Source organism: Protopterus annectens, chromosome 16.part0 (assembly GCF_019279795.1).
Source record: "Protopterus annectens isolate FY-2018-M chromosome 16.part0, PAN1.0, whole genome shotgun sequence".
NCBI lineage: Eukaryota > Metazoa > Chordata > Ceratodontiformes > Protopteridae > Protopterus > Protopterus annectens.
Genome location: NC_056750.1, coordinates 798,280,791 through 798,288,244, shown reverse-complemented (window position 1 = coordinate 798,288,244; position 7,454 = coordinate 798,280,791). Strand labels below are relative to the sequence as shown.

At 36.6% G+C, this 7,454-nt stretch overlaps 1 protein-coding gene across 3 annotated transcripts in view; it reads left to right on the top strand.

The window, feature by feature from the left end:
- Positions 1–569: 569 nt before the first annotated feature.
- The window catches only part of ENTPD8 (ectonucleoside triphosphate diphosphohydrolase 8), a 364,702-nt gene continuing 357,817 nt past the window's right edge, over positions 570–7,454 (top strand). For 2 of the 3 annotated variants that reach the window (XM_044058523.1, XM_044058522.1), the window contains exon 1: positions 570–733. The gene's annotated coding sequence lies outside the window, so the exon portion shown is untranslated. The remainder of the gene's footprint in view (positions 734–7,454) is intronic. The other variant, XM_044058524.1, reaches the window with a different exon arrangement.

Genomic DNA, 7,454 nt, shown 5'->3' with positions numbered 1-7,454 from the left:
TGTATCGTAGTGTAGTTCCTGCTTCTGCTATACACAAAACCAAGGAAAGAAATTTGGTAATGAAAATCCCCCCAATCCTGCCTGCGTAACAGACACTCTATCAGCTGGCTGGTGCATTAAACACTAATACAATATTCACAGACTGTGGAATTAAAAATTTGTCATTCGATAGATGGACTTGATTGTCAGCAGGGATCACAAAAACAAAGGTGAAAAATGATTGCATAACAGGATTCCTTCTGTGAAAGCATTCAGAAATGAATAATAATACAAAAATGTTTTATATCTCAGCTGTGAATCTGGAAGAATCATTCATTGTACAACGCCCCAGTGTGACCCTGACATTACTCACAACTGTGAGTACCACACTCAGTCACCTGTCATTCACTGCAAGGAACTGACCTTGGTAACTCAACAGCTGACTCTGGAAATGAGGGCAGTTAGGTTAAGGTATAAAAATAAAAGAAGAAAAAGATAAACATTTTTGTTTGTAGTTCTCAAGTTGTCAGTGAATCTGTGGATGAAAAGAGAGCATTTTTTTGCATTCCAGGAGGCTGGCAAAACCCACGTCATGCATAGGTTGTGTCATCTGTGAGATTAAAGGCAGGAACCTGCTCCCACCTTACTACTTCAGGTTAGCTGTACAGTGCAGCGTGTAACCTTTGCTTCTGGTAGCTGCTGCTTCAGCTTCATCACTCTTGGGTTCATTTCTTCTAAGCCGGCAGTACAAAAGGTATGTTTGTGTTACAGCAGTTCAGACTAGTGTGGCAGGCAGCCAGCTAATGTGTTGTGAAAGGCTGTAGATTACATTCACACAGATACACAACACCCACACACATACATAGAGGCAAACAGTATAAGTATAAACTAGAGATCTCCAGGTTGTCTAATAAGCACGGATTCTAGAGTAAGTAAGACCAATTTAACACGCATCCTTTAGAGAGCTTGTTAGCTACTGTTTTTCTTGAAATGTCTTCTGTCCAGTAAGGCAAAAGGGATAGTTTTATCAGCTCAAAGTAAAAGATACTGGTTAGTGCAACAATTTGCTACTACATAAGAGAATTTGTTTACCTTTTTGAGGTGAAAAGTGTTGAAGTTTAATTTTATTTTTTTTCCTGTGCCAAATGTTATTTACTTACATTTTAGTACTAACAGGAATTTTAGAATGTCTGCAACAGATGTGCTCTTTTCAAACAGAAATTAATGTTTAACTCAGGGGAATGTTATGGCATGCGTCATTTTGTGAGCAGTTTGCTGATATACAGTAGAATTCTTGGTGCCTTATCTGTTTTCTTCAGGCACATTCAAACATATAGTTAATAGCCTGGCCAAAAAAAAATAAAAAAATCTAAAGTAGGGGGTAGACCTGCTATTACAGAGACAACATACATAGCACTGTTTCATCAGAGTTACTTCTTGTTTTATCATGTAGCCCAGAAGGTTCTTCATGTGCTACAAACATGGCATAAGTAATACATTGCTGTTTAAATCCTCAGTATCATCGCTATTTAATGCGTCCTTTAATAGCTGCCTGCAGGCGCACTGAAAAGGAATAACAGTAAGGAATCAGTGGAAACATGTTACATGTCAATACTAGTGTGAATTAAAAGGAAACCTTCCTAGATACTGTAATGATGCACTAAGAGGGTACATGTAATGCGGGAAGAACAGTGGCTTATTAAAAGAATTGCTCATATAATCACATTATGCGTGCATATGAACTTTCTGATTATTATTTAAAGCTATGGATGCACTTTGTCTGGTGTGCTTCTAGCCTTGGTAGTAACTATAAAATGTTTTCAGTGATGCAGTCCTGCCTTTCCTAGCCAGTAATCATATAGACAAAAAGAAATTGGAAAAATAGAGGTTAAATCAGTCTTCAGCATAAGTATTATCTATGGAAGAATTTAAGATTTTATGAAAAAATACAAAGATTGCAGATCTGAAAGTCTGATTAAAGATTAATGGTGAGTTTCAAGTCTTGTTTCCAAACACCTACTTAGACATGACTGATTGTGTTCCTGCTTTCATTTTTCTTTCATTGCATCCCTTTCCTTTGTATTTCCTATTTGATTAATTGTAGTATTTAGCATTTTCTTTGACAGTTCTACCGACCTTTGCCCATCATAAGTTTGTAAGAAACCTTGTTCAGCTCACATGTGATCCATTAAAAACAAGAGTCTTCTTACTACCACCACCTAACTCTTAACTATCTGCTATGTAATTACATATCAGTTTCATTTTGTTTAATTATCTTGTTATATAATTTGTTTAGATTCACAGAGTAAGCAAATGGAGACACAAGGAATCAAACCTAGGACTACTAGCATCTCAAAACCTTAATTATCTAAAGCTAATTATCAGAGTACTACTGTTTGATTCTTTTAAGAACAAGAAAGTCATAATAATGCCAAAATTATTTACCAGAATATATCTTAGTCTGTGTTATTTTGAACTTATTGGGTTGTTTACAAGTTATTCATGGCATATATCTTTAAAATATGTCATGACAGATAATGTTAAGTGAAAAAATGTGAATTGGCAAATATCTGACTTTTGTTGCATGCACAAATAAGGATTGTGTTTAGTGGGGTATATTATCAGTAGTCCCTAACAATCTATTAAATTACGATCTTCCTGTTCTGCGACTGCAATACCTTGCATGTGGAACACTGGAACAGGATGCACATGGCTTGCACTACAAAAATAAGTGATTGCAATACCGTTCCTTGAAACACAGTTCTTAGATAATCTTTAACTGCAAGCAGTAACAAGTTTTTCTGGCGGAGTTACTCTTTTCACCTGCTAACACCTCCTTACTACCCCCATCAACGTCTGCCCTGACTCTCATTACCTAACAGCATTTCCACCATGATGTAAAGCTGAAATATAATCGTAAATTATAAAATTTGTGTTTCTCTCATAATTGTTACTACATCTATTAATTGCTAATTCACAGTTTTTGTTATATAGTACTTCTTGTCCTACTTTTGATATATGCAGCTTACTCTGTTGTCATTTTCTTCTTCTTTGTGAATCATTTCACCTGGGCAGTACCTGTAAATGGTCAGCTGTGATCAGTGTACCAGCGTGGTAATCAAATGTGAAATAAAATAAAAGAGAAGTGGTCAGACATATCTTGGAAAACATCATTATGTACTACCTGACCACAAGTATTGAAACATATTCATCTAATGGAGCACAATAGGAATTTAGTATACAGCATGTAACATAAAATAAGCAGAATGAATTTGATATGCAAATTATTTTGCAGCTCAAAGTGAAACAGAACAATGCTTCTCTAGTATTTAAACAGTTTGTGCGCTCAAAAACAAAGATGTGACACTTTAAAATAAATTGCGTCTATTCTTCAGAGGTTTACAGACTTGCTCTTGTTGCCGTAAGATGAAATGCAAAGGCTAGTGGTTCTATCCCTACATCAGGTACATGAATTTCTATAGCATGCAACACCCCTGAGGTAGCATTCTTTAAATGAAGTATTGAACTAAGCTATAATAGCCGATGGAAACATATAGGAGGGAAATCATGTTACTTGTAAACCAAAAGTCCATGTTTCTCCATCACTCTTCTGATTATTTTCTCTACTGAGAGTAAATACTGCAGAAATGTCTTCCATGGAAAAGGATGGTACTTCTTCCTGAATTCATCCAGTGTTATCACATTCTCCATCTTGTTTCAGCAACACTTGTATAAGAACTTATCTGCCAAAGCCAAAGCAGGTAACCACTTCCATCCCTCCTTCCTGTAATGTTGTGCTGTTGTGCCACTAGAACTTCCTGTGCTGCATCTGATACTACTGCTGGAGGGAAGGGGGCCTACACTTACAATTACTTCCTGGTCCCTGGGGAAAACATTGTGTGATTTTCTTTCATTGTGGTATAGGCATAAATGGAATAAATTACAATTAAATTGTTTTGTTGGTTGGCTATAGGCTCCTCCTGAAGCTGTGAGCACTGGACAGACCCCTGTTCACCCCATTATAATCCTCCACTGTGTTGAATACAATTACAAGCTTTATTATGAAGGAACCTTGGTCTTTTCCAGTTGTTTAAAGCATCCTGGGCTCCCTACATTTTCTACTGTAATCCAACGTTGTGATTCAAGCCAGATTTCTTTTTTAACTTCAGTCCTAGGAAATATAACAGAAGACAGTTTTCTTGGCATGTAGTAATTAAAGTCTAAAATGGAAACATAAAATGCCAGTAGAAAAATATGAATGGGCTACCAGACTGTGCTTAAGTATTACAGCAAAGCCATATGCAGGAACCCCTTCACTTCTCCCACACCTTCAACGACTTTCCCAGCCATCACTGAACCTCTTTACCTGTACACCTTTACTGCCATTTAATGCACCTCTCTATTTTCCTGCACCATGACATTTAATGTGCCTCACTCTTTACCTGTACCCCATGATTGATGTATAATGTAATTCTCTGCTTACTTGTATTCCATACGTGATATTTAATGTTAAGCTGTCAGAGGATAATATACACAAGATCTAAAACTAGTAAATATCAGTGCAGGTGTGAAAGCACTAAATTTGCTTTTGGTCAATGGCTTGATCAGAATAATCTTATTCCAAACGTTATTAATGAAAGTAGGTAATCCTTGAGCCTTAAAGGAGAAATGCTTGATGCTGTCAACACCTACTCATTTAGGGTGTTGTGGTAGAAAACAGACTATACTGGCATAGAACAACTGTGTGTGTGTGTGTGTGTGTGTGTGTGTGTGTGTGTGTGATTTCACCAGCTGGAGCATCACTGAGCACTTGACAGGGACAGAGATCTATCCATGGTGCTGCCGGTTTTTGTTTATTTGATTTAAACTGCATTTAGTGAATCAAATGGGTTGAATACAGACACATTTGCATGCAGAATATAAGAGGGTTAAAGCGTTTAGATGGATTTTTTCCTTGCCTTATAGGATTTAAGGGGAGATCTCCTGCTAGCATACATGGGTCCTAGAGACTAATATTTACAGGAATATCTAAAATTAAGAATTTATTATACCATACTACATCTAAGGTTTTGAAAGAAGAATCTAAGCGGGGATAAATTAAGATAACATCTAAGATGAATTACTACATTGAGTCATTCCTCTATGGAATGGTCTTCCAAATATATTAAAAGTTAGACAAAGCAGTTATTGAAGAAAGGGACTGAATTATTTGGGGGATAGAAATCACATATGGAGTGGATCAGACCTTAGCATATGCAGTTTTAGTCTGGAAGGTAAGCATGCATGATTTTTCTGGACAGAATATTCTAGGTACCACAACAATATCCCTACTTTTCTTCTGCTCTTCCAGCTCATTTAGTGGGATCTTTTTCTTCTTATCCATAGATTTTTGCTCATATTCCAGCCCTCCATTCCATTATTATATCAGTAATTGTGCTACAGGTTGAGCATCATTTATTCACACAGCTCCCAAAATCAGATTCACTGCCGTGGTACTTTATAATTAACAATACCGCATGCACGCTGTGAAATGTCCTTACAGTCTGTGCTACTTTATAATTAACAGTACCGCATGCATGCAGTAAAATGTCCTTACAGTCTGTGCTACTTTATAATTAACAGTACCACATGCACGCAGTAAAATGTCCTTTCAGTCTGTTCTATGTAATTAACAGTACCACATGCATGCAGTAAAATGTCCTTACAGTCTGTTCTACTATGTAATTAACAGTACCACATGCACGCAGTAAAATGTCCTTACAGTCTGTGTTATTACGTAATTAACAGTACCACATGCATGCAGTAAAATGTCCTTACAGTCTGTTCTACTATGTAATTAACAGTACCACATGCACGCAGTAAAATGTCCTTACAGTCTGTGTTATTACGTAATTAACAGTACCACATGCATGCAGTAAAATGTCCTTACAGTCTGTGCTACTTTATAATTAACAGTACCACATGCACGCTGTGAAATGTCCTTACAGTCTGTGCTACTTTATAATTAACAGTACCGCATGCATGCAGTAAAATGTCCTTACAGTCTGTGCTACTTTATAATTAACAGTACCACATGCATGCAGTAAAATGTCCTTTCAGTCTGTTCTATGTAATTAACAGTACCACATGCATGCAGTAAAATGTCCTTACAGTCTGTTCTACTATGTAATTAACAGTACCACATGCACGCAGTAAAATGTCCTTACAGTCTGTGTTATTACGTAATTAACAGTACCACATGCATGCAGTAAAATGTCCTTACAGTCTGTTCTACTATGTAATTAACAGTACCACATGCACACAGTAAAATGTACTTACAGTCTGTTCTACTATGTAATTAACAGTACCACATGCACGCAGTAAAATGCCCTTACAGTCTGTGTTATTACGTAATTAACAGTACCACATGCATGCAGTAAAATGTCCTTACAGTCTGTTCTACTATGTAATTAACAGTACCACATGCACACAGTAAAATGTACTTACAATCTGTTCTACTATGTAATTAACAGTACCACATGCACGCAGTAAAATGTCCTTACAGTCTGTGTTATTACGTAATTAACAGTACCACATGCATGCAGTAAAATGTCCTTACAGTCTGTGCTACTTTATAATTAACAGTACCACATGCACGCTGTGAAATGTCCTTACAGTCTGTGCTACTTTATAATTAACAGTACCGCATGCATGCAGTAAAATGTCCTTACAGTCTGTGCTACTTTATAATTAACAGTACCACATGCACGCAGTAAAATGTCCTTTCAGTCTGTTCTATGTAATTAACAGTACCACATGCACGCAGTAAAATGTCCTTACAGTCTGTGTTATTACGTAATTAACAGTACCACATGCATGCAGTAAAATGTCCTTACAGTCTGTTCTACTATGTAATTAACAGTACCACATGCACACAGTAAAATGTACTTACAGTCTGTTCTACTATGTAATTAACAGTACCACATGCACGCAGTAAAATGCCCTTACAGTCTGTTATTACGTAATTAACAGTACCACATGCATGCAGTAAAATGTCCTTACAGTCTGTTCTACTATGTAATTAACAGTACCACATGCACACAGTAAAATGTACTTACAGTCTGTTTTACTATGTAATTAACAGTACCACATGCACGCAGTAAAATGTCCTTACAGTCTGTGTTATTACGTAATTAACAGTACCACATGCATGCAGTAAAATGTCCTTACAGTCTGTTCTACTATGTAATTAACAGTACCACATGCACACAGTAAAATGCCCTTACAGTCTGTTCTACTATGTAATTAACAGTACCACATGCACACAGTAAAATGTCCTTACAGTCTGTTCTACTATGAAACTAACAGTACCATATGTATGTGGTAAAATGTGCTTACAGTCTGTGTTATTATGGAATTAACAGTACCACATGCACGCAGTAAAATGTCCTTACAGTCTGTTCTACTATGTAATTAACAGTACCATATGCATGCGG